The following is a 6111-nucleotide window of genomic DNA, read 5'->3' as shown; positions in this document are numbered from 1 at the left end:
GCATTGGGCATCTAACTACATACCATACGTTTCTTCCCCAAAGTCTATGGAAATCCTTCTCACTAGCAAGACAAATCAGCACACGTCACTGATCTAATAGACCTACTAAAATCTCACCTTTCAAATCCAATTCCTTGAAAAACCGACGAATATCCTCCAATGGAGGGTGACCCTTTGAGAACTTTCCAACCAGAGACAGCTGGAAAGAAGCTGCAATTTTTGACATATCCATTGGAGAGAAAACCACTGCTGGCTCCCCCCTTCTCGTCGTCTTGTCTATCTGCAATTCCAGAGGTGGATCATCCGTTGAAGAAAAAAGTGACGAGAAAGATTTATGCTGAAAAGAAGGTCGCGACGCAGAGCTTGGGTGCCCCCCAACCTGCGGCTGAAGGGCAGCAGAAGTTGCCATGGAAGAAGCCCTACCTGCCCAACACAGAGAAGAAGAGATATTTTCGGAGAAGCCTAAGCTGTTGCTAGAGAACTGTTTCCTTCAACAACTTCTACTTCTAGTCAATTTGATTTGGATCAATTTAACCTTTTGTTTTTTCATTAACTGTTTATAACATTTTGTCTTCTTATTAATAGTTGTTGACCTTGATCCCTAACTTTTGATGATTACAAAACAAATGGATGTTACTAATATCTTCTCAAAGGCTTTTTCAGAAATGAAACAAATCAGGTTCAAAGATTAAGCACATTTGGAAGGGACAAAGTATGTTGAAACTGTCGGACGCACAAAAGGACCATATCGGACGGCCGACAACCATTGAGTAACTTCGGACGCATGAAGAACTCACACTCCGACGTCCGAAGATAATAAGCCAAGTCTTCTATGATCACTGACCTCGATCGACCGCTGAATATGTCTCCACCGGACGTCCGATAGAAACAAGATGATTTCTCAAATCTCTTTGTTTGCTGTCGGACGCACAAAAAGCTTGCACCGGACGTCCGATAGAATTGAAGAAAATTTCTCAAACTCACTGCCTGCTGTCGGACGCAAAAAACAGGAGTACCGGACGTCCGATACTCCAACGGTTAGTTGACTCTTCAGCTACTTTCTATCCGTTGGAAGCGTTAATGAGGCACTTTGTTGTCCTATATAAATAGTGGTTGGTCAGATACATGAAACAACTTTTGCACACTGAAGATACAAAAGATCTAGAGTGATTTTAGTGAGAAAATACTCTTCAAAGAAGATTTGTAGTCTTAGTGGTGTGAAATTCTTTGTAAGCTTTTCATTTGTGAGTGAGTATTTCATGAGTGTAGCTCTGTGAGGGTTGTCCTGAGGGATAGTAAAACGTCCTGGCTTGACCGAGTGGAGTTCGGGGCAAGGAGGAGGTGAGCCTTCATTTGTACACAAGAGTGATTGTAATTCATCAACTTGAAGTAGCTTGTTTGAATTAACCTACAAGCTCAAGAGGAGTTGAGTAGTTAATTGGTTTGCTATTCTTGCCTTTTTATTTACTTATTGTTACGTTTGAGATCTTTACATTGTTTATCTCTTCCTCTTGGTTGTTTTCGATCCTTACAATTGGTATCAGAGTTTGGTCTCCTAGAGATTAAGCTCAATCGGCTTGGGAGTAAAAATGATCACCAATAATGCCATGTTTTTTGAAGGACATTCTGTCATTAGACCACTTATGTTTAATGGGTCAAATTATGTGAGTTGGAAAGAATGAATGATTATCTTTCTGCAATCTATTGATATTGAATTGTGGTTTATTATTAGTGAAGGTCCATATGATACCTTAATTATAGATGAAAATACTCATAGATCTAGACCAAAAATAAGAAGTGAACTGACTGCTACAGATAGAATTCATCTCACCTTAAATGCAAAGGCCATGAATATATTATTTTGTACTTTAGACTCAAATGAATCTATTAGAGTCAAGGGTTGCAAGTCAGCTAAAGAAATTTGGGACAAATTGAAAGATATTCATGAAGGTAGTGAGAATGTTAGAGAACAGAAAAAATCTATCTTGATTACTAAATATGAGTCGTTTAAGATGGAATCTCATGAAAATATTGATCAAATGTATTGTAGATTCAATGATCTTATTAAAGATTTAGAGGTTCTGGAAAAAGAATATACCTTAGGAGAGAAAAACAGAAAAATCTTGAATGCTCTGTCTAAAGATTGGGAAAGTAAAGTGACTGCTATTGAAGAGGCAAGAGATCTGAATTCCTTACCCATTGAATCTCTTATTAATTCTCTAATCTCTTATGAGCTGAAACTTAAGTCCAAAGTGCAAGAGGAAGAAGATGCGAAAGTAAAAAGGAGCATTGCTCTAAAGGCAACTCAAGATGAAAATGATACAGTCTCCTTAGATAGAGATGACATAGAAGGTGACGACAGTGATATTGCACTCATCACAAGAAACTTCAAACGAATACTCAACAAGAGGAGATTCAGAAAAGGTGAACCTAGCAATTCATTCCCAAATCAGTTCAACAACTCGAGAAACAAAGGGAAGTTAGAGTTCAACAAAAAGTAAACTGATAAGTGTTTTGAATGCGGCCAACCTGGACACAGCGCAAGTGAGTGTCCAATGAAGAAGAGAAAAGGTGAAAGAAAACCCAGATTCAATAACTTCCAATTCACATAGAATGAATGCAACTCCGATGGTGAAATTGAAGAGGAAGAAGAATCTGCTCAATTGACTTTCATGGCTATTGGAGATGATGAGGTAACATCTTCTAACTCTCAATTTGAAAGTGATGATGAAACTGATGATGATCTTGAATCTTTCATTATAAAATTACATGATAGTTTGAAGGAATCTTATGCTAGAAACAAGGAATTAAAACATAAAATTAGTTTTCTTCTTCAAGTCAATGCAAATCTTTTTCAACAAAACAAAAAGTTGAAAGCTGAAAATGATTACTTCAAAAAGAGTGAGACTGCTTTACACTTGGAGTTTGATAGAAAAACAAAATTTTGTGAATTGTTCAAAAAGGAACAAGGTGATTTGAAAAGAAGAATGGATGGTCTAAATGAGTTGCTTAAACACAAGAATCAAGTCTGTTTTCAAAAGAATAGGTTGAATTCTAATTCCAACGAATTTGCTATTTATAAGAGAAGACAAGTAAGATTTATTAAACCTGTTTATATAAATAATTCTTTGATTATGTGTAATTTTTATTGTCAAAAAGGTCACATGAAAAGTGATTGTTATGTGAGAAAAAACATGAGAAGAGGCATGAAATGCATGTGGATAGTTAGACATGATACTAACTCTAACAAGTAGGAGATATTGGTAAGATTGGTGAGATTCTTGTTTATAATGCTTTTCTGTAATTCTCTTCTGAAGTTTCTGATGTTTTGACCTGAGTTTTTCTTGATATTTTTGAATATTACTAAATTTGTATGATGTCAAAAAAGGGGGAGAAAAGAACAATTCTGATCTAATGATGATTTGCTTTATTAAACTCTCTGTGATATGTTGACATATTGGTTATTGCAGAACTCTGGTATCATTTCTCTGTTTTTTTTTTTGTCTGAAATATTAGATTTTCTGTTATTGTTGCTAGATTACGGTATGATATTTTTACTCTCATTTTATGATGACAAAAAGGGGGAGAAATGTGGATGCTATGTGTAAAGGGGAGTTATTTTGAGATTATAAGTTTAGATGCAATGAGTGAGGGGGAGTTTATGCATATATACTCAATTTTTTTCTTTCTTCCATCCATTGTTTTGTCATCATCAAAAAGGGGGGAATGCTGACCTTGATCCCTAACTTTTGATGATTACAAAACAAATGGATGTTACTAATATCTTCTCAAAGGCTTTTTCAGAAATGAAACAAATCAGATTCAAAGATTAAGCACATTTGGAAGGGACAAAGTATGTTGAAGCTGTCGGACGCATAAAAGGACCATATCGGACGGCCGACAACCATTGAGTAACTTCGAATGCATGAAGAACTCACACTCGGACGTCCAAAGATAATAAGCCAAGTCTTCTATGATCACTGACCTTGATTGGACACTGAATATGTCTCCACCGGACGTCCGATAGAAACAAGATGATTTCTCAAATCTCTTTGTTTGCTGTCGGACGCACAAAAAGCTTGCACCGGACGTCCGATAGAATTGAAGAAAATTTCTCAAACTCACTGCCTGCTGTCGGACGCAAAAAACAGGAGTACCGGACGTCCGATACTCCAACGGCTAGTTGACTCTTCAGCTACTTTCTATCCGTTGGAAGCGTTAATGAGGCACTTTCTTGGTCCTATATAAATAGTGGTTGGTCAGATATATGAAACAACTTTTGCACACTGAAGATACAAAAGATCTAGAGTGATTTTAGTGAGAAAATACTCTTCAAAAAAGATTTGTAGTCTTAGTGGTGTGAGGTTCTTTGTAATCTTTTCATTTGTGAGTGAATACTTCATGAGTGTAGCTCTGTGAGGGTTATCCTGAGGGATAGTAAAACGTCCTGACTTGACCGAGTGGAGTTCGGGGCAAGGAGGAGGTGAACCTTCATTTGTACACAAGAGTGATTGTAATTCATCAACTTGAAGTAGCTTGTTTGAATTAACCTACAAGCTCAAGAGGAGTTGGGTAGTTAATTGGTTTGCTATTCTTGCCTTTTTATTTACTTATTGTTACGTTTGAGATCTTTACATTGTTTATCTCTTCCACTTGGTTGTCTTCGATCCTTACAATAGTAATTTTCTTATAACCAATATGTATATAAAATACGGTTAACTTTAATTATCATGCATAACAATATAAAGTTGGAAATAATTTTAACACATATAATAATTGATGATGAGGGAAATAATTGGTGAATACAATTGTAAATAGGCAGTTTTTAATTTTAATTACCAACATTTTTGAGATGTAATTTATTGAACTTTTCATTTTTCTTATTAGTTTCATGATTGGAATGCAATAACTCTAATTAAAAGACATAAAGGTAATTTAGTCATAATAAAAACTAAGATCAAAAGATGCTTACATTCTTACACTCTCTATTACCAAGACTTATCATACTTTTTATATAATAATGATAATGATTTAGATCTAGTTAATTTTCTTTTTTCTTCTTTAATTGGCATACTTTACATTACTACTTTTTATGCATTTTGTAGTGTAGTCTAAAATCCTTTTTTATTTTTTATTTTTACAAGTTTACACAAGTCGATGAGAAGAACAATTATAGCACAAATCGAGCCACTATTGAACACAAAGGAGAAGGCAAAAGGTAAAATTGAAACTTGTCCCTGTCAAGCTTGGTTGATTAACTCTTTTGGAAGTTCATTTATTTTTGAAGAAATTGTTAGGTTCATGAGTAAAGAATTATGTCTCACATTAGTCCGAGAGATGGAGAAAGAGTGGTTAATATATAAGTAAGAGCCCAAAATCTAATGGCTTAAGTTTTTGGGTCAGAATTGGGTTCCTAACTTACATATTGGGCTTTTTGGACTCTTTTGAGGTGTTTCTCCCTATCAAATTGATATCAGAGCTTTAGATTGCAAGACTAGGCTACTCATGGGTAAGTGGATTCTTCTCAGAGTTGGACCGATGAAAATTCTCTTCTTGGTGGTGGACTGAAGTGCCAAAGAATTTGGTTAGTGTTGGACCAGATGCGCCATGGGTTTGGTAGGGGTCCGGTTGATGTTAGACCAATAAACTAAGGGTTGGCAGGGTCTAGAATGCAATTTGGATATTGAAGAAGAGTGGGTCCATGATTGGAAGAAGAGGTGATCTTAGGTGATAAGGTGGCCTTGCGTTGAATATTAAAGTGGGTTCAAAGAAGGGCTTGTAAATTTGGATTTAATGTGGGGGTTACTCATAAAAAGGGAGATTTGTTAGGTTCATGAGTAAAGAATTATGTCTCAAATTAGTCTGACAAATGGAGAAAGAGTGGTTAATATGTAAGTAAGGGCCCAAGACCTAATGATTTAAACTTTTGGATCAGAATTGGGTTCCTAACTTACATATTGGGCTCTTTGCTGGACTTTTTCGAGATGTTTTTCCCTATCAGAAATAACTAGGGCTTATATTGGAAATGCTTATTTATAATCTTCCCAAAAACTGTGAAAACTGAGCATTAGTTATCATTAATTCAAGAATGAAAATTGTTGGATTCATTTT

Source organism: Coffea eugenioides, chromosome 5 (genome assembly GCF_003713205.1).
Source record: "Coffea eugenioides isolate CCC68of chromosome 5, Ceug_1.0, whole genome shotgun sequence".
Lineage (NCBI taxonomy): Eukaryota > Viridiplantae > Streptophyta > Magnoliopsida > Gentianales > Rubiaceae > Coffea > Coffea eugenioides.
The sequence above is the reverse complement of the archived record's forward strand: the minus strand, read 5'-3'. Positions refer to the sequence as shown.